The sequence below is a fragment of the Ceratotherium simum genome, chromosome 7 (genome assembly GCF_057802395.1).
Source record: "Ceratotherium simum simum isolate JZ-2026a chromosome 7, ASM5780239v1, whole genome shotgun sequence".
In the NCBI taxonomy this organism is placed as follows: Eukaryota; Metazoa; Chordata; class Mammalia; order Perissodactyla; family Rhinocerotidae; genus Ceratotherium; species Ceratotherium simum.
Window position 1 is genome coordinate 2,408,357 of NC_141906.1, and position 20,568 is coordinate 2,428,924.

General features: G+C 38.9%; 1 long non-coding RNA gene across 12 annotated transcripts in view; it reads left to right on the top strand.

The window, feature by feature from the left end:
• Nucleotides 1-20,568, top strand: part of LOC147916530 (uncharacterized) — a 69,132-nt gene that overhangs the window by 44,712 nt on the left and 3,852 nt on the right. For 11 of the 12 annotated variants that reach the window (XR_015552645.1, XR_015552646.1, XR_015552649.1 and 8 more), the window contains one exon: nt 342-5,473. The exons of the other annotated variant lie outside the window; for it this stretch is intronic. This is a non-coding gene — a long non-coding RNA (uncharacterized LOC147916530). Of the gene's footprint in view, nt 1-341; nt 5,474-20,568 lie in introns of those variants that run through there. 12 annotated transcript variants of the gene reach the window in all.

Consider the following 20,568-nt stretch of genomic DNA (forward strand, 5'->3'; position numbering starts at 1 on the left):
CTACATTTACCTTTAAAAATGCACAGAAGGGCCTGCCCCATGGCTTCGTGGTTAAGTGCGCGTGCTCCGCTGCTGGTGGCCCGGGTTCGGATCCCGGGCGCGCACCGACGCACTGCTTCTCCCGCCATGCTGAGGCTGCGTCCCGCATACAGCAACTAGAAGGATGTGCAATGATGACATACAACTATGTACTGGGGCTTTGGGGGAGAATTAAAAAATAAGTAAATAAATGCACAGAAATAAAGAGGGATGGTTTTACTTAGGTAATTACCTATGGAATTATTTATTTTGTGAAGGCGAGATATCTCTCCTCTTTCTCTCTGTCTCCCTTTCTGTTCTAGCACCAGTGAGAGCACCAGAAAGTATCTGCTGGAATCCGTGTTTGAAGTGTTTCTGTAGGGAGAAGATTCTTCAGGGTTCTTAGGACGACGTAGAGACGAAGCATAAAGGGAGAAGCACGGCAGCCTGGAAATGAAAGGACCACATGAAATAATTTTTAAAAACTCAGGATAAATCAAAACAATAATGAAAAAAGAATATGGAATAAAGTTAAGTTAGCTCTGATACCTTATGGTGATCAAAGAGAAGAAATTACCAAGATGTCCTTTGGTAGAGGCCTGAGTAAATATGTAACAGTGTATCATGACAATAGAATTTTGAGCATCTGATAAAATGAGCTTAATATTGAGTTTTTAATAATATGAGAGAATATTTTTGACACAGTGATGACTGGAACACGAGAAGGATTCAGAATTATAAATGAACTATCACCTCAACTATATTTGAAAAGTGCACGGAAGAAAAAGGATAAAGGAAATTTTCCAAAATTATGCTAGTATGTGCTTGAGGTGGTGGGATTATAGGAGAACATTTTTTTGCGTTCATGTTCTCTTGTCTAAACTTTCCAGATTTTCTACAATGACCATATTACATTTATCATCAGAATTAAAATTAAAGAGGAAAATCTCATGGTTTGAAAAAGTAACGCAGGGGCTGGCCCGGTGACATAGCGGTTAAATTCTCACATTCCACTTGGGCGGCCTGGGGTTCGCCGATTCTGATCCTGGGCACAGACCTATTCACTGCTCATCAACCCATGCTGAGGCAGCGTCCCACATAGAAGAGCTACAACTCTACAACTATGATACACAACTATGTACTGGGACCTTGGGGAGAAAAAAAGGAAAAAGAGGAAGATTGGCAACAGATGTTAGCGCAGGGCCAATCTTCCTCAAAAAAAAAAAAAAGGCATAAGAGAGCAATACATAAATAGAGTAGTTAATCAAGGAAAAGATGAGTTTTTCCTAAAGAAAATTTCAGCTACATCCTCTTCTCCTCTTGAACTGCTCCCTGTTTCATAGTAGAATATTTGCAATAAAGCCTTAATGCCGGACTGCCTGGGTGACGGGCAGCTTTTGAGGATCTGTTGTGCAGTCAGAGAAGTGCATACATTCTTTCTTACTGTGTGACGTGTAGCAAATGAGGATGGAGGGCTGTTTCCTTAAATGATTCTGGAATAAGTTTAGATCTTAAGTTTTTTTCCTCCTTAAAATTGAATTTCAAATTTTAACACATACCATGGGAAATCCTTCAGGTCCTTAGCATGTTCACAAAAGACTATGCCGAGTAAAACAGTCCTTTTCTTGGAAGAAAACATGCTGTTTACTTTCACAAACTCCCTTTTAACTCCACAAATAGTCATGACTGCCACTGAAGCATCTCTTTACAGAATTACCCAAACATCTTTTTGTAGGTTAATAAACCTCTAGGGTTGTTATTTGATTTTGATTCATTTTGTAAAAGTGCTCAAAAGGATGGAACCATTGCCTGCTATTTGTCATATTATGTGGCTTGTTGACATTTGAATTTTCAAAATATCAAGGATTTCTCTAACGTGACTCATTGGAGTCCAGTGCTTTTCTCCTCTCTGAATGATGGGCTGCTGATTCAGAACTATATGATAAAATTAGAAATGCCAGTATGTCCTTCAGCCAACTTTTAAAAATCTGTTCTTTCACTCTTGGCTTATCAATCTGCAAACTAATTTGATTATTCAATTTGGTACAGAGCTTTTATTTGTATTTTGATTTTATTCTTGTGGACAAAATAGCCTGAAGCCTGAAGGTAAAATCTGTATAGGAAACGGCACCAGCCTGGGACTATTGTCGTAGTATTGTCTCTGTCACTAACTTCTTAGGTAGCCTGGGCCCCAGCCCCTCGGCTCTTGGTTTTAGGACCTGGAGTATGAGAGGTGCTGGACTCTTCATCAGTCAGGATAGGCTAAGTTATGCTGTGATAATCAAGAACACCCGTATCACAGGGCCTGAAATAACCAGAATTGATATCTTGCTTCTACTATATGACCATGAAGAGTCAACTGGGATCTCTGCTCCCAAGGCGTCATTGTCCTCACCTGTGGACTCAGGTGAACAGAGGAGCCACTTCCTGAAACATTGGTGTGGCCATGGCCAAGGGAAAAGAGAAGATGGCGAAGCATGCATCGGCTCTTAAAACTTCTGCCAAGAAGTGACACACAGCGCTTTCTTATGTACTGTATTGGCCAAAGCTAATATTGGCCATGCCAAGCCTGCCTTCAAGGAAGGGAGATTAGATATTGGTAGAATTGAATGCAGTTTATAGATCATCTATAAAGGTCCTTTAATTTCTAGGAGTCTGTGTTTCTAAAGTGCATTGAGAATGGTTATGACAAACGTTTGCCTTGAGATCAGGGGAAATTTTTATTGAGAGAATTGTAGATTCACATGGAGGTATAAGAAATAATACAGAGAGATCTTGTGGACATTTTACCCAGCTTCCCCTAATGGTAACTTTTATTTTTTACTGAGGAAGATTTGCCCTGAGCTAACATCTGTGCCAGTCTTCCTCTTTTTTCTTTTTTGGCTTAAGGAAGATTGGCCCTGAGATAACTTCTGTGCCAGTCTTCCTCTATTTTGTATGTGGGTCACCACTACAGCATGGCAGCTGACAAGTGGTGTAGGCCTGTGCCTGGGAACCAAACCTGAGCTGCTGAAGTAGAAAGCACCAAACTTAAGCCCTAGGCCACAGGGCTGGCCCCATAATGGTAACATTTTGCAAAACTCTAGTATGATAGCACAACCAGGATGCTAACATTGATACAGTCTACCTCTTTTGTTCAGATTTCCAGTTTCACTTGAACTTGTATATTTGTGAATATGTGTTTACTGTTTTGCGGTTTTACCAAATGTATAGGTTCAGGTATCCTCAACCATGGTCGAGGTACTACTCAGTTCCAGCATGAGCATCCTTCACGTTGACCTTTATAACCACACCACTTCCCTCCCACCACCATTACCCTCACCACTAATGTGTTCTCCTTTTCAAAAATTGTGTCATTTAAAAAATGCTATATAAATGGAATCATACAGTATGTACCTTTTGGGGATTGGCTTTTTTCATTTAGTGTAATTTCCTGAAGGTTCATCCAAGTTGTTTTGTGTATCAATAGTTCACTCCTTTTTATTGTGTGGTATTCTTGGTATGTCTGTATCTCAGTTTGTTTAACAATTGACTATTTAAGGATATCCAGGCTGTTTCCAGTTTTTAGCTAATATGAGTAAAGCTGCTATGAACATTTGTGTACAGGTTTTCTATGAAAATAAGTTTTCCTTTCTCTGGGATAAATGCCCAAGTGTGAAATTGCTGTGTAAAATTGTAATTACATGTTAGTTTTATAAGAAACCACTGAACTATTTTCCAGAGTGGCTGTACCATTTTACATTCCCACCAGCAGTATATAAATGATCCACCAAATGCTTGCCAGCATTTGGTATTGTCACATTCTGTTAGATGTGTGGTGATATCTCATTGTGGTTTTAATTTGCATTTCCTTGATAGCTAATGATTTAAAAATCTTTCCAAGTGCTTATTTACCATCTGTATATCCATGTATGTGAAGGGTCTGTTCAAGTCTTGCCTATTCTTTATTGGATTTTTTTTTATTTCTGCTGAGTTTTGAGAGTTCTTTGCCTATTCCAGATACAAATTCTTTGTCAGATATGTAATTTGCAAATATTTTCTCCTGATCTGTAGCTTTTCATTCTCATAACAGTGTCTTTGCAGAACAAAAACTTTTCATTTTGATGACATCCAATGTGTCATTTTTTTCTTTTATGGATTATGCTCTTGGTGTCATCTAAGAAACCTTTGCCTATTCCTACATCTTGAAGATTGTCTCCTCTGTTCTGAGGAGCCTGCCTCCAGGACAGAATCCTATGTGTGATCTTTTACGCCTGACCATAGACGATTACAAGGTTGTGACTGGCAGGCCTCATGGGGGCAGCTGCCCTCCCCACATCAGCCAGTGCACAGCCAGTGCATTGTAGTTTTCTGGAGGGAGTTGAAGTCAAGGCGCCCTTTGGCCAGCCATGCTCATCTGCATATATGCATTTCTAGGCCAGGCACCTTTAGTTCAAGGCTTCTGTACTGGGGACTTTGGTTGACAGACACCTCTGCTGAGACCTCCTTATTGAGATCCTTGGCTGAATTACTTTTCTCCATTTTGCCTCAATACCTTTCCACTCCTACTCTTTCCCTTTTCCCTCTTCCCAGCCCATGGATCCATAAAGAGGAAGGAACAATTTGCTAGGGCTCCCAAGTAGTGAGACAATTCCCTCCATCTGCACTGGATCCACCTGACCTTCACGTTTTGTCATTCCCTGAGGGAAAATGGAACACTAGGGAGCTGGTGCCCCTTGTTTACACTGTCACATTAAGGAAATAAAAGTTTGTTACTTTCAGTTTTGTTCCTTGTCCCAGTTGAGCACCTCAATGCCTGATTGCTTGACATTTTTTTTATGGTTCATACTGTTAGTATTTGTATTTAATTCCATGATTCATTTTCAGTTAAGTTTTGTATAAGGTGTGACATTTAGGTCAAGATTCTTTTTTTTGCCTATGAATATCCAGTTGCCCGAGCACCATTTTTTGGAAAGGCTATTCTTCCTCAATTGAATTTCCTTTGCACATTTGTGAAAAATCAGTTGAGCATATTTGTTATTTGTGTGGTTCTATTTCTGGGTTTTCTATTTTGTTCCCTTGATCTCGGTGAATATCCCTCTGCCAGTACCACACTGTCTTGATTACTGTAGCTATATAGTAAGCCATAATATCAGGTAGAGTGATTCCTTTCACTTTATTCTTTGTCAAGATATTTTAACTATTATAGTGCCTGTGCCTTTTCATATAAATTTTAGAAGAAAACACTACTAGGGTTTTGATAGGAATTGTATTAAATGTATAGATCACTTTGGTGGAGAATTGATATCTTTACTATGTTGAGTCTTCCAATCCATGAATACAGCATGTCTCTCCATTTATTTACATCTTCTTTGATTTAGTTCATAAGCATTTTGTTATTTTATGCATACAGATTCTGTACATGTTTTGTTAACTCTATACCTAAAAATTTCATTTTCTTCAGAGTGGTTGTAAGTTGTATAGTTTTTTAATTTTGCATTCCACATATTCATTATTAGTATTTAGAAATGCAGTTTGTTTATTTGTATTTATCTTGTATCATTCAATCTTGATAATTTTAGGATTTTTCTGTAGATTTCTTGAGATTTTCTATGTAGACAATCATGTCATCTGTCAAAAGAAACTGTTTTATTCCTTCCTTTCCAATCTGTATGACTTTTATTTCTTTTTCTTGTCTTATTGCACTGGCTGAAACTTCTACTTCTAGTACTATGTTGAAAAAGAGTGGTGAGAATGAACGTCTTTGCCTTATTCCTGATTTTAGGGAGAAAGATACAAATTTTACCATTAAGTAGAACATAAGTGTAGGTTTTGCTCTTTATTGAATTAAGTTAATTCCCCTCTATTCCTAAATTTTTGTTTTTAGTTTTGTTTTTAACATGAATGGTTGTTGGATTTTGTCAAATGACTTTTTTCTGCACCACTTGATATGATCATGTGATTTTTCTTCTTTATTCTGTTGATGCAGTGGATTACATTGATTTTGAATGTTGAGACAGACTTACATAGCAGTAAATCCTTCTTGGTTGTGGTGTATAAATCTTTCTGTACCTTGTTTGGAACTGATTTGCCAATATTTATTGAAGGTTTTGCCTCTAAGTTGATGAGAATCATTGATATGTAGTTTTCTTTTTTTTTTATACTTTTTTTTTTTTTCATCTGGTTTGGTATACTGGCCTAATAGAATGAGTTTGTAAGTGATCTCTCCTCTTGTATTTTCTGGAATAGATTGTGTAAAATTGGTGTTAATTCTTTAAATGTTTGGTAGAATTCTCCAGTAAAACCATCTGGGCCTGGAGAATTGTTTTTTGGGAACTTTTAAATTACAAATTCAATTTCTTTAATGGTTCTAGAGCTATTCATGGTACATATTTCATCTTGCTTGGGTTTTGGTAGTTTGTGGCTTTCAAGGAATTGGTCAATATCTTTTGATTTGTTGAATATGTGAGCATAAACTTGCTGTATTTCCTTGTTTTTTTAATGTCTGCTGGGTCTTTAGTGATATCCTCTATTTAATTCCTGATATTGCTTATGTCTTCTCTCTTTATTTTTTTCAATCTTGCTAGAAGTTTATTAATTTATTGATTTTTTTTTAAAAGAATCAGCTTTTTGTTTCATTGATTTTCTCTGTTTTCCTAGTTTCAATTTCATTGATTTTTACTCTGGTATTTATTATTTTCTTTCTTGTTTTTATTTTGGGATTATTTGCTCTTCTTTTCCTAGTTTTTTTTTTTTTTTAATTTTTTGTGCGGAAGATCAGCCCTGAGCCAACATCCATGCCAATCCTCCTTTTTTTGCTGAGGTAGACCGGCCCTGAGCTAACATCTATTGCCAATCCTCCTCCTCCTTTTTTTTTTTCTTTTTCCTTTTTTCTCCCTAAAGCCCCAGTAGATAGTTGTACGTCGTAGTTGCTCATCCTTCTAGTTGCTGTATGCAGGACGTGGCCTCAGCATGGCTGGACAAGCGGTGTGTCAGTGCGCGCCTGGGATCCAAACCTGGGCCGCCAGTAGCGGAGCGCGCGCACTTAACCACTAAGCCATGGGGCCGGCCCCTTTTTCTAGTTTTTTTGAAGTGAGAACTTAGATTATTGATTTGAGACTTTCCCCATTTCTAATGTAAGCATTTAGTGATAAAAGTATCCTTCTCAGCACTGCTTTAGTTGTATCCCACATATTTTGATATGTTGTATCTTCATTTTATTTTCATTCGGTCCAATGTATTTTTTATTTTTCTTGAGACTTCCTCTTTGACTTATTGATTATTTAGAAGTTTTCTGTTTAATTTTCATATATTAAGAGATTTTCTTGTTGTCTTTTTTTAAAAATTGATTTTTTTGTTTGATTCCATTATGGTTAGAGAACACACTCTGTATGATTTCAGTTCTTTTAGATTTGCTGAAGTTTGTTTTATGGCCCAGGATATAGTCTATCTTGGTGAGTGTTCCATGAGCACTTGGAAAAAAGATGTAGTTGGTGGTGGTGGAATGTTCTATATAAGTCAATTAGAACCTCTTAGTTGATTGTGTTGTTTGGATATTTTAAATCTTTGCTGCTTTTCTTTCTAGTAGTTCTATCAGATGCAAGAGGATATTGAAGTATTCAGCTGTAATTGTGGATATGTCATTGTGTCTCCCCTCCTTTGTCTCTAAGTAATTTTCTTTACTCTGAATCCACTTTATCACCTATTAACGTAGCCACTCCTGCTTTAAAAAATTTTTTTAATTAATGTTTCCATGGCATACCATTTAGCATCCTTTTACTTTCAATCTACCTATGTTGTTGAATTTGAGTTTCTTGTAAACAGTGTGTAGCTGGGTTAATTTTTAACACATTCTTGAGGGAAGTGGGAAGGGGTGGTGAAGGGGTGGAGAGGAGTGCCTCCCCTGGCCACTTTTTGTTGTCAGGGCTCCTGGTCAACCCAGTGGTGTTGGGGTTGCCTGATGTTGTCTGAGGAGCCCTCATTTGATCATGGGGAGGAATGAGCCTCCCTAGGTTGAGGGTTTGGTAAACAGGGGTCTGAGCTGCCTTCTTCTCTTGAGGGGAGGGATATAAGATGCCCTGCTGCTGTGGAGATCCCACATGAATTCACCTTCTTCTTACAACCTTTCAGAATTCTCCTTTGGTTGCCTTTTGTGTTATCTCCAGGGTTTATAGTTGTGCATAGTGGGGAGGAACAGGGAGAAATGGATCTATACCATCTTGTCCAGACTGCAAGTCATTATATTTTGTATCTCAGATTACTAGATTATAAATTCACTGAATGCAAGATCTGCTTTATCCTTCTTAGTGTCTTTCACAGTCCATAGTACACTTTCTTGTATATTATAGCTTTTCAATAAATCTTTGCAATTTTATGTGGGAATGTTTACAATTCTGGTTATTTCTGGTGAACTCTGGTTATTTCTAGACCCAATAGCTATAGGTTTAAATTCCATTTATAATTGTTCTCATACTGAATAGCAGTCTTTTTTATTGATTATTAAATGGATGTTTCTGTGTCATTTTGGCAGATTTTAAAGTAGTTGTCACCATCATTGCAACATTGTTTATCCTACATTTCTTTCATCATTTCTGTATGTTGGTTATAGTACCTTCAATTTAAGGATTTTTCAGATTAATTGTAGATCCTGTAAGCAAAGATCATAAGAGTAAACTGTTAATATGAAAAAGGGATCCTGTTAAATGAAATTTGACATTCTGAAATAGATGAAATATTTATTTAAAAATCAGCCACAGAAAAATAGAGGAAAAGATCTAGAGATTTCTAAAGTAGAACATAAGAGGTTGGTTTTTAAAAACACTGTTTTCAACTAAAAGTAGATTAGCTATGTGGTTTGACATCACTGGGTTCTCTTGGCTTGATCCTGGCTGGAGTTGAGATATAGTGGTTGGCTTTTCTGGTCTTATCTCACAAATTATATCTTGTCACATATAATTACCTTTCCCATAACAATCTCAATTGTTCATTTTCCTGTAACATTTCAGAGAATCTAAACCTTTCTTAATGTAATTTTTAAGTGGGCCAAAATACTCCTCCCCCACTCCACTCTGGCAGCTATTATGTAATAAAATACTTGATTATGATCAGTGGCTATGTATTCCAGTTACCACATTTCTTTCACAAATACATTTCCTTTAAAATATTTAATTTTTGGATCTGCCGAAGTCGTTTTGAAGGTGGCTCTGTTCCAAGTGAGTAGGGTGAAAGGTTTGTTCTCATGGGTTGCCATTTGGAAAGAAGGAGACTGGGGGTCAGGTTTCAGGTTTTTGCTTAACAAGAATCCCAGTTACTGAGCTGACCAGAATGCTCAGACAAATGGCTGTGAAAAGAACATGTATAAAATCACTAGGAACGTAAATATAAGTTAATATAAAATATCTGAAGTGGACAGGCATTTCTCTTTTCTTCTGGGGCTTTCATCTTCTGTGGTAAACAACCTAGCACTGGATTGTATTTTGTTTTCTAGGGTTTGTTATTTCCTCTGTTTAAGTATTGTTTTACTCGCCAGTATGGATCAGGTTGAATATGCTTATGGATCAGAATGAAGTCTCATAGTTTGTCTGCCTTCTCCTCTATCCTTTCAACTCTTCCTTTTGATACGATGATCTTATATGCCAAACTTTCTGGCCAGTCAGAATTTTAAATGTTCTACCACTTGTACCACAAACTATCAACATGTCTCAAAATTCCGACACTGCAGTGTATAAACTAGATCCAACAAACTGGATGTCATAACTGAAGCAATACTGCAATTCTTTGGCAAGATGAACTGTCTTAATATTTGCAAGAATATGTGTTTTCTTCTCTAATTGCAGAACTAACGATAAATAATCATACTGATATTGAAGGCAATGGCTAGAGTGATATATTTCAGAACAATTTTTGTTTAGAAAATACATTCATCATATCCACAGTGCCTAGTTCAGTACCTGGTTATATTATAGGATGTTAGAGCGTAGAATATCGTATTATATTTATTATAGTTTACATTGTGTCTAAAACCTAGGGGAGAGAGAAGAAGGGAGATAATTTCACCCATAGAATATTCAATTTATATTATAATGATCTATGTTAAAACAATAATTTTCTATATCTGTTGACTTTTAAGTGTGGGAAATGAATGTCTTTAAGAGTGGATGTGATACATTCTGTTTTCTTGGTGGGTCTTTGGAGAGATCTTTTAGATATGTAAGTGGAAACACATTTTAATGTTGTTTTCCCTGGGTAAGCAAGTGACATTCTCTTATGAAACAATAAGCTGTTAGAACAGGAAGGAATCATCATGACTATGTAGTTTAGTGATCTATATTTTTAATTTTCGATTTCAGTAGTGGAACCATTTTTCAAACAAGGGAGAGGATCCCGAGGACTAGTGTGAGAATTACCCTGGACCTAGGAGAATTTGAAGCTAGTACCATGCCAGCCTTTCTTCATTATGTATATTACAGATTCCCTCATTTGCTTGGGTTTCTAGCTCTTGTAACCTGAAAAAATAAAACAACCTGCACCCCAAAACCCCCCCAAAAACCCGTTTAAATATAATAGGTTTATATACAATAAAATTGATACTGAAAAATCATAAAGTATCTTAAGGCTTATCCTGTCAACTTTCAATCAAAGTCTGTGATAAGTTACTTTATTTAATATTCAGCAAGTATTTTATAAGTGCCTACCATATGTCAAGCACTGAAGTTCTAGGCTCTGAGGATGGAATTGCAAACAAGAAGTAGTTCTTATTCTCAAGGAGTGCTGTTGTCTAGAGGACTTAGCATCAGAAACAGACATTAAATTATCTCCTGAAAGCATTCTGACTTTTAGTCTTCACCTCCACCAGTCTGTTTGCTTTGTCAGCTATTGTGGAATTGCATAGACAGCTCATAAACTGTCCTGATGCAGGCCCCATGTGTCTTGAGTCTAGCAAGTTATGCTAGGGTGTAGCTGGAGGCACATTACCCGTAAAGCAGAGATTTAGGCTATGGATCTTGACTGGAAGGGTAGGCCCACTTTTGGGGGAGGAGGATGAGAGCTTTTGACAGGTGTGGTAGTTTTCTATTGCTGCCATAATAAATAATCACAAACTTGGTGACTTAAAACAACACAAATTTATAATTTTACAGTTGTGTAGATTAGAAGTCCAACACAGGTCTCACTGGGCTAAAATCAAGGTGTCAGCTGGGCTGTGTTCTTGTCTTAAAGTTTTAGAGGAGAATCTAGTTCCTTGCCTTTTCCAGTTTCTGGAGGCCACCCATATTACTTAGTTCATGGCCTCCTCCTTCCACCTTCAAAGCCAGCAATGATGGGTCAAGTCCTTCTCAAACAGCATCACTCTGACATTTTGTAATCACATTTCTCTGTGACTCTCTTCTTCTGCCTCCCTCTTCTACTTGTAAGAATCCTTATAATTACATTAAGGTTAGCTGGATAATCCAGGATAATCTCCCCATCTCAAGGTCCTTAATATTAATCACGTCTGCAAAGTCCCTTTTGCCATGTAACATAATATATTCACAGGTTCCAGTGTTTAGGGCATGGATATCTTTGGGGGCTATTATTCCAGCTACCACAGCAGGTTATATAAGGTTAAAGTTAAAGGATCCTGATATGGCCTGTGATTCACTAAAAGAATTTCAGTACCATGTAGCCTTCACATTTAGCCATTCCAGCTGTGGGGGCTACTAGTCTTGTCACAACATGGAACAAAATAATGTTAAGTTAGCTGGTGATATAATTATTTCTGTTATGATTTGAATGTTTGTATCCCCCCAAAATTCATATGTTGAAGTCCTTCAATGTGACTATATTTGGAGATGGGGGCTTTATGGAAGTAAGAAATTAAATTAGGTCGTAAGAGTGGGGCCCTCATCCAAGAGGATTAGTGTCCTTATAAGAAGAAACAAAGACACGAGAGAGTGCTCTCTCTCACTCTCTCTCCACCATATGAGGTCACAGCGAGAAGGTGGCCATCTACAAGCCAGGAAGAGAGCTCTCACCAGGAACCGAATTGGCTGGCACTTTGATCTGGGACTTCTAGCCTCCAGAACTTGGAGAAAGTAAATTTCTGTTGTTTAAGCCACCCTGTCAATGGTGTTTTGTTATGGCAGCCTGAGTTACGAAGATGGATTTTGGTACTGAGAAGTGGGGTGCTGCTGTAATGAATACCTAAAAATGTGGAAGCGGCTTTGGAACTGGGTCATTTGTAGAGGCTGGAAGAGTTTTGAGGTACATGCTAGAAAAAGCCAAGATTGCCATGAAATGATTGTTGGTAGAATTACAGGTGTTAAAGGCTATTCTGGTGAGAGCTCAGAAAGAGAGGAGAGCTGGAGAGAAAGCTTCCATTTTCTTAGAGAATATGTAAATAATCATGAACAGAATCTTGGTAGAAATATGGATGCACAGGCCATTTTAGAGAAGTCTCAGATGGAAAGGAGGAACAGTTTATTGGAAACTGAAGGAAAGACGATCCTTGCTATAATGCTGCAAAGAACTTGGCTGAATTGTGTTCTAGTGTTTTGTGGAAGGTAGAACCTGCAACCTATGAAATTGGATATTTAGCTGAGGAGATTTCTAAGAGAAGTATTGAAGGTGCAGCTTGGGTCCTTCTGACTGCTTATAGTAAAATGCGAGAGGAGAGAGATGAATTGAAGACAGAATTATTAAGCAAAAAGGAACCAGAACTTGGGTATTGGTAAATTCTTAGCCTATCCATATTGCAGAAAATGAGGAAGCTTTATTCCAAAGAAGACACTAAGGATGTGGCTGAACAACCATTTGATAAAAAGATCATGGGTGCAACTCATGGATTTAATCAGCCATCTCAGCAGAAACTAGGAATAGAGATGGGATTATACCAGCAGAGACACTGGGAATTTGAACTAAAACCGACAGAGAAAGTGGACAGAATGAAGGAAGGCTGCCAGACTTCTTGGATTCTACAGGACCAGACCATAGAGCTGTTCAGCTGGGAACATGGACTATTCTTCAAGGAAAGGGAAGAATGACCCTGAAGGCTATTCAAAGATCGTCAGGGCTGCCACTTCCACCACAGGCCCGGTGGCAAGCCTCTTTCCTCCTTCCCAGTTTCAGAGGGCAGTGCCTCTGCGGAGAGCCTTGTGAGGGGGCTCTTGAGAGACCAGAGGAGGTAAAGCCTGAAAGAGCCCCAGGGGTGGGGACCACACTGCAGAGCCATGGAGGTGATGCTGCCACCCCAGTGGGCCTGGAAGGCAGGACATAGAGCCAACGAGGATTATTCTCAAAACTCACAATCTGATGGAATTTGCCTTGCTAGGTTTCTGACTAGTTTGGGACCCGTCACTCCTTTTTCTTTCCTGTATCTCCTTTTGGGATGGGAACGTCTATCCTCTGCATGTTGTACCGTCTTATTTTGGAAGCACATAACTTGTTTCCCAGGTTCACAGCTAGAGAGGAATTTTGCCTCAGGATGAGTCCTACCTCAAGTCTCACCCATATCTGACTTAGATGAGATTTTTTTTTTAATAATTTTATTTATTTATTTATTTTCCCCCAAAGCCCCAGTAGATAGTTGTATGTCATAGCTGCACATCCTTCTAATTGCTGTACATGGGACGCGGCCTCAGCATGGCTGGAGAAGCGGTGCATCGGTCCACGCCCAGGATCCGAACCTGGGCCGCCAGTAGCGGAGCGAGCGCACTTAACTGCTAAGCCACAGGGCCGGCCCTTAGATGAGACTTTGGACTTTAGTCTTCAGAGTTGTTGCTGGAACAAGTTAAGACTTTGGGGATTGGATTGGATTGGAAGAATTAACATAGTTAAGATGTCCATACTTCCTAAAGCCATCTATAGATTCAATACAATCCCTATCAAAGTTCCAACAACATTTTTCACAGAAATAGAACAAAGAATCCTAAAATTCATATGGAACAACAAAAGACCCCGAATAGCTAAAGGAATCCTGAGAAAAAAGAACAAAGCTGGAGGTATCACACTCCCTGATTTCAAAATATACTACAAAGCTATAGTAACCAAAACAGCATGGTACTGGCACAAAAACAGACACACAGATCAATGGAATAGAATCGAAAGCCCAGAAATATATCCACACATCTATGGACAGCTAATCTTTGACAAAGGAGCCAAGAACATACAATGGGGAAAAGAAAGTCTCTTCAACAAATGGTGTTGGGAAAACTGGATAGCCATATGCAAAAAAATGAAAGTAGATCCTTACCTTACACCATACACAAAAATTAACTCCAAATGGATTAAAGACTTGAATGTAAGACCTGAAACTGTGAAAGTTCTAGAAGAAAACATAGGCAGTACGCTCTTCGACATCGGTCTTAGCAACATCTTTTCAAACACCACATCTGACCGGGCAAGAGAAACAATAGAAAAAATAAACAAATGGGACTACATCAAACTAAAAAGCTTCTGCACAGCAAAGGAAACCATCAACAAAACGAAAAGACAACCTAACAATTGGGAGAAGATATTTGCAAACCATACTTCTGATAAGGGCTTAATCTCCAAAATATATAAAGAACTCATGCATCTCAACAACAAAAAAACTACCAACCCAATTAAAAAATGGGCAAAAGACCTGAACAGACATTTCTCCAAAGAAGATATACAGATGGCCAAGAGACACATGAAAAGATGTTCAAAATCACTAACTATCAGGGAAATGCAAATCAAAACTACAATGAGATATCACCTCACGCCCGTCAGAATGGCTATAATTAAGAAGACAGGAAACAACATGTGTTGGAGAGGATGTGGAGAGAAGGGAACTCTCATACACTGCTGGTGGGAGTGCAAACTGGTGCAGCCACTGTGGAAAACAGTATGGAGATTCCTCAAAAAATCAACGATAGAACTACCATATGATCCAGCTATTCCACTGTTGGGTATTTATCCAAAGAACTTGAAAACACCAATTTGCAAAGGTACATGCACCCCTGTGTTCATTGCAGCCTTATTCACAATAGCCAAGACTTGGAAGCAACCTAAGTGCCCATCAAGGGACGAATGGGTAAAGAAGCTGTGGTATATATACACAATGGAATACTACTCAGCCATAAGAAACGACGAAATCCAGCCATTTGTGACAACATGGATGGACATTGAGGGTATAATGCAAAGTGAAATAAGTCAGAGGGAGAAGGCCAAATACCGTATGATTTCCTTCATTAAGTAGTAGATAATAACAACAATAAACAAACACATAGGGACAGAGATTGGATTGGTGGTTACCAGAGGGGAAGGGGGGAGGGAGGAGGGTGAAAGGGATAATTCGGTACATGTGTGTGGTGATGGGTTGTAATTAGTATTTTGGTGGTGAACATGATGTAGTCCATGCAGAAATAGAAGTACAATGATGTACACCTGAAATTTTTGCAATGTTATAAACCAATGTTACTGCAATAAACAAAAAATTAAAAAAAAAAAAAATAAATAAATAAAATGATGTACACCTGAAATTTATATAATGTTATAAACCAGTGTTGCCTCAATAAAGAAAAAAAAAAAAAAAAAAAAAAAAGAACTCATACAACTCAACAACAAGAAAACAAACAACCTGATCAAAAAATGGGCAGATGATATGAACAGATATTTCTCCAAAGAAAATTTACAGATGGCCAACAGATACACGAAAACATGTTCAACATCACTAATTATTTGGGAAATGCAAATCAAAACTACAATGAGATTATCACCTTACACCTATTAGAATGACTATAATTACCAAGACAAAGAACAACAAATGTTGCAGAGGATGTGGAGAAAAGGGAACCCTCATATACTGCTGGTGGGAATACAAACTGGTGCAGCCACCAGGGAAAAGAGTATGGAGATTTCTCAAAAAGTTGAAAATAGAAATACCGAATGGCCCAGCTATGCCACTACTGGGCATTTATACAAAGATCTTGAAATCAACAATCCAAAGAGATTTATGCACCCCTATGTTCAATGCAGCATTATTCACAATAGCCAAGATGTGAAAGTAACCCAAGTGCCCTGCTATGGATGAATGGATAAAGAAGATGTGGTATATGTATATACAGTGGAATATTACTTAGACATAAAAAAGACAAAATTGTCCCATTTGTGACAATGTGGATGGACCTTGAGGGTATGATGTTAAGCAAAATAAGCCAGACAGACTAAAACAAACACCTATGATTTCACTCACACGGAAAGATATGTGACATATCTTCACTCATGTGGAAGATAAACAAACACGTGGACAAAGAGAATAGATTAGTGGTTCCCAGAGAGGAAGTGGGTTGGGGGATAGATGAAAGGGGAAAAGGGACATATATGTATGGTGATGGATAAAAATTAGACTACTGGTGGTGAGCACGATGCAGTCTATACAGAAATTGATAAATAATAATGTACACCTGAAATTATACAATGTTATACACCTTTATGATTTCAATAAAATAGTTAAAAAAAAAAAAAAAGACTTTGGGGGCTGTTGGGGTGGAGTGAATGTATTTTGCATATGAGAAGGACATGAATTTTGAGGGCCGGGTTATGGAATATGATGGACGGCATGTGTCCCCCCAGAATTCATATGTTGAACACCAACCCCCAGTGTGACTCTATTTAGAGATAGGCCCTTTGTGGAGGTAATTAAGGTTAAATGAAGCCGTAAGGGAGGGACCCTGGTCTGATAGGATTAGTGTTCTTATAAGAACACTTAAAAGAAGAGACACAGAAAGCTCTCTTGCTCTCCCTCTCTCCCTCTCTCCCTCTCTCCCTCTCTCCTTCTCTCCTTTCTTCCTTTCCTCCTTCCCTCCTTCCACCATGTGAGGACACAGTGAGGTGGCCATCCACTAGCCGAGAAGAAAGCTCTCGCTAAGAATGGAATTCGCTAGCTCCTTGATCTGGGATTTCTAGCCTCCAGAACTGGGAGAAAATAAATTTCTGTTGTTTAAACCACCCAAGTATTTTGTGATGGCAGCGCAAGCTGACTAAGGCTGTTCCCGAAACTGCTTTGTCTTCTTCTTCCTTTTTCCCTCGCTGGCCCATGTGCCTCCTTGCAGCTTCTGCCCGTTTGTCTTTGTCCCAACTTTTATTTCAGAAAATAAAAAGGACATAAAACATGTTCAAGGCTGGATGAGAATGTAACATTTTGCCCAGAGGAAAACTAAATTCTGAGACAGCATTCTGCAGGTGCTTATTAAGTGAACTGGTGGGGAAAGTATAATTTAGGAGATGGCGAAATTGCGTTTGAGTGGAGGTGTAGTCATCTCACAGTGCCTGTGTCTATTCAGAGATCATTTCCATTTCAGTTTCAGCATGTGTCATATACTAGCACCTCCACCACATTTCTTTTGGAATCATCAAGAATAGATGACTCAAGAATGATTTGCAGGTCAGTATACAGCTAGGGGAAGGTTCCTGCATCAGACTAAAGATAGAGTAAAAATAAAAATCAGAAGCATGATGTTTCTCTTCACTTTTGATGAACTGATTTCTCAGCATGTATTAGGCAGTAGAACAGGCTGTTAAAATTGGAGTTTCAAGACATGAAGACATAATAGATTTCAGATATCAAAATAAACTCTGAGATAGACCATCTTCTAGGAACATCAGAGCAGATGGCCAGCAACTTCTTAGAGAACTTCACCCTCATTAAAGGATAAAAAATGTAGATGGCTGGAAATGAGAGGATTTTATGAAGAAGAATACTTTTGAGAAGCTTATATGAAATTCCCACTCTATACCCTGTTGCCAAGGAGGCAAAGTAGAGAGGTACTCTCTCCTCCTTTCAAGTTCAAGGGTGGGGCTTCACTGAAGCCATTTAGAGAGCTTGATATGTATTCCCTGGAGTTGGTGGATGCAGTGACTGGTATGTGCCTGAGAAAGCTAAAAGTCAAGAAGGTGGCTAAAGCTTCCTGTGCCTTCAACATAGAGAACTGGAGCTGGAAAGTTCTCCTCTCCAATATTGGGCCAATGATTCAAGAATTCTGGGATCTGAATGGGAAGCCCGTTTCAGGAATTTCTATTTAACGAAAGATCCTGTTCAAGAGGTTTTTGCCAGACCCTGGAGGTACAATGTTGGGTGAAGAAGCTAAGGGGGATCAGGAGAGGCCTGCCTATGGAGATGCACTACCCATGTCAAGGGAATTGTGGTTGGAGGGTCCCAGCAGAGGCACCTCTGAAGAACACAGACACATGCTCAGGAAAGAGTCAGCTTCAGATGCTTCTCGGGTCTTAAGAGCATGCAATCATCTTTTTTGTCCTTCCTCTTTTCCCCCCTCTGTATTCCAATCCAGAGGGGCCAACGACCTGTGGGCAGGCAATACAAATCCCAGAAGGAGAGAGAGAGTTAAGGATCATGCCCCAACTCCTCCAAGGATGAGGACGGTTTAATATCAACTTCTGGTTGAAGTTTTTGTTATTAGCTGGTACTGGAGGTTTGAGGTTACCGTTGTATTTGTGAAGTGATAATGAAGATTTTATTATTCAAGAGTGACCAGTGATGCTATGTAGCCTGATAAATTTTCATGCAGTGGCAGGAGAAGGACAGCTGCCTCTGAGCAAATTCAAAGGGACAGTGGGAGAACAAAATAAAGTTGCTTTTAGGATCGCACTCCATGAATCCTGCTTGTTTGGAGTACCAATGACAGTAGCATGTAAAATTCATGCATTGGGGCCCATGTGCAGAAAATGGACTGAATTCAGATCAATATGCATGTCTTTGAAAGGATGAATCACCTTTTATTCAAGTACAGAACAACTACTTAGAACTTTTCAAGGCCATTAAAATTGTTGGGTCTTACTTCAGATAAGTATTTCTTTGAGATATGGCAATCAATCTGCCTGCTGTGTTCCACTCCCCTTTCTAGATTAAACTCTCTTTTTACTTCCCCCTTGCCCAAGAAAACAGCATCCGGCTGCTCTTTGCTCTTGGGAGGCCACTGAAGAGACAAAGGTTGTATCCTGCTTCCAAAGGCAGCCTGCTATTGGGATGCTCAGGAGCCTACTATTGGGGTACCTAGAGTCCTTCATCATGACCTTGTGTGAAGAGCTCTACCCAAACAGAGGTGATAACATTTGAATCAATCAAATCCTTTCTCTTTGGAATTTAAGCTAAGAAACTCTAAAAAAAAAGAAATTCTGATGGATATTGGGGTGCTGTGTTGAAAGGAGTCCATAATTAACAGCCACATCCATACTGAGGATGTGCTGTGCAGAGAGAAAGACATGCTAGAAATGAGCCTTAGGGGCCCCTGAGCAAGAGTGGCTGCCTGGATCCCTTTAAGTATTCTAGTTTTGGTTCCAATTCCATGAACATCTTTACAATAAAACCTTCCTTTCCTGTAAAGAAACTTGATGGATCTCTGTCCCTTGTCACCAAAATAAAACTCTGGCTGAGGAGTGTGGTGAGCTTGACAGAGAGGCGCTGATTTCATCGCACACTCATCGCAGCCACGTCTTCGGTGCTCACTTGAATCTCAGCTGCTCTGGGATCTTTGTTGTTCTGCTTATTTTAAGGGCAGCTGACTTCCTAAATGCAACATCTACTATTATTTCAGTTGGTTCTTAATGGTTATTATTTTCATCATTTAATCTAAGCTGATTGTCTAAATACTCATGTCTTCACATGGGCTAACAGACCGTGTTCTATATACGGGCTTTAAATATGATCATTATGTATGTTGCTTCAAAGTGGCTCAGATTATTTTGTTATTTTTGATGCTATTTCCTGATCTTTTCAACATCTATATTGGAGATGGAGAAAGAAGTGCTAATGGAGTGAAGACATTTTGCTCTAGATTTTGAAAAATTATTTTAAGATGGAAATAAATATACTCTACATACTGGAGCCTTTGAAGACTTATTGCTTAATAACCTCAATTCTTTTCCTAGCTCCTCTGTACTGTTACCATTCTCCCTGGTCCTGATCTCTCGTTTTTGGTCCAACCAATATTACCTCTCCCCCAGGGTCACTCACTATTTCCCCAGGTGGGTTGAGGCTTTGAAGTAATCCCATTTGAAAGGCAACATTTTGTCCTAGTGTGATGTGAGATCCTGGCTTCATTAACACCTTATCAGTGAATTAAGGGTCAAATATTAAGTTTTAGCCAAACCTTGCCAAGTGGTCTACCCCTACAAGGACCCCCAAGGTACTCTCACAGTGAAGCCTGTGGAGAAACAGTGGAGCATAGTAGATAGTTCATAGGCATTGAAGTCATGGGAACTTCCTGAATCCTGGATTCCCCACTTAATAGCTCTGCGATCATGAAGCAAGGTACCTGCATATTACTGTAAATATTCAGTAAGAACATGGTTACCCTGTGACCTTGTTCTCAACACAGACACAGATGAAAAGAAGTTAATCTTGTTCATTTGCTGTTTTCTTATTTAACCTGAGGGGAGACTCAAGGGTCACAAGGATTTATGAGCTTGTTTTGCAGAAGAAAAGAATACGTTTAAGGAAGTTAAGACCACCAAACCACCAGCCCCCAGCTGCTGTTGATGCCCAGAAGTCTGATTGCCTGAGGGCTTGTCTAGAGTGAAAGAACAGAGATTTCTCCTTTGTTTCTCTCAAACTCC